Raw genomic sequence first — 1,556 nt, 5'->3', positions numbered from 1 at the left:
TAAACAGAGGATAAATTAAATAAAAGGGCTTTATTTTCAATATAGGAAAGATTTTAGAAGGTTTCTCTATGTTTTATCATGTAAAGCAGCAAGGAAATTCTAAACTAAGCCAAATAAATGAAGATATTTTTTATAATAAAATTTAATGTGTAAATGGATGTTATTCTTAATGTATGAGTATGCTTTGCATTCATATTGTTACCTAAATTAAGATAAAATTAGAAAACATGCAGTAAATTATGAATTTGATAGAAGGAATGTACAAAGAGGTTAATAAATGTGGGCCCTTAATACAGAGGTGATGTGGTTGCCCTCATTTTAAAATGATATGATAAAAATGCAGAAACAATAATAAGAGTAATAAAAACAATAATTTTTATTTAAGAATCACTAACAATGGGCCAGAAAATTTCTTGCTTTATGTACATTTAATTTTTCTTAGGTTTGCTGATTTGTTGGAATATAACTGGAATAAAACATTGTATTATTTTAAGGTGTAAAACTTTATGATTTTATATATGTGTGTACATATATGTATGCATATGTGTATGTGTATACATATATGTGTATGTATATATCTATGTGTGTATATACATGGAGAGGGACATAGTCTGTCCAGAAATTATGCAGCCATAAACTATGACAAATAGAGACATTTACTGAAGAAGATACAAGATACAAGAAACATTGTACAAAGGACAATTACCCCTCAATCCCCTTCAAAGTAGGCACCTTGGGACCTCACAGAGTTCTCCCAATCACCATTAGCTGCCCTGTTGTATTTTTCTGAATCTCATTGACAGTCTGAAAACTCTTCCCTTTCAAAGGTGATTTTAGTTTTGGGAAAATCCAAAATTCCCAGGGCACCAAATCTGGTCTGTAGGGGGATTGAGCCACCTGGGTGATTTGATATTTAGTCAAAATCTCTGCATGAAATGTGATACATGACCGAGCACTTGGGCATGATGAAGTTGCTAATCACCAGTAGCTCATAGCTCCAGCCTTCTGAATCATTCAAATAATTTCTGCAGAAGAATGTTCAAGCTTAACGCAATATTTGATGCAGATTTGTTGTTCTGCTCATTTTGAGTGCAACAACCACACATTCATTACACACACTCACTAAATGGCATCTACTACCTCTACTAACTAGTACAATGAAGTCATCATTATTCACACATGGGTATTCCAGTCCACTCTCCTTGGCTGCCATGTTTCATCTATGTCACATAAACCATTCTCTTTATATTAAAATGATTGGACTTTGGGGAGACTTAATATATAAATATAAATTATTGCACAATAAATTTAGTTAATGACCAAGACCTTGTATAATTACAATTTTTTTTATCCATAGACACCCTCTTGTGTTGGTTCCTTGGGCCCCTAGCATGACCCAACCTTCCAAAATCACCATCCTTAACTGAAACCTTGCCTATGGATGAGCTGAGATGTTACAGGCTGATGGTATGTACAGGATGGTGGAGGCACTAACCAGCACATGTTGTCCTTTTTCATTCTAATCCAAAAGAATTTACTTCCTGAAGTCAGGCCCA

Source organism: Desmodus rotundus, chromosome 11 (genome assembly GCF_022682495.2).
Source record: "Desmodus rotundus isolate HL8 chromosome 11, HLdesRot8A.1, whole genome shotgun sequence".
NCBI lineage: Eukaryota > Metazoa > Chordata > Mammalia > Chiroptera > Phyllostomidae > Desmodus > Desmodus rotundus.
This window is presented reverse-complemented; position numbering follows the sequence as displayed.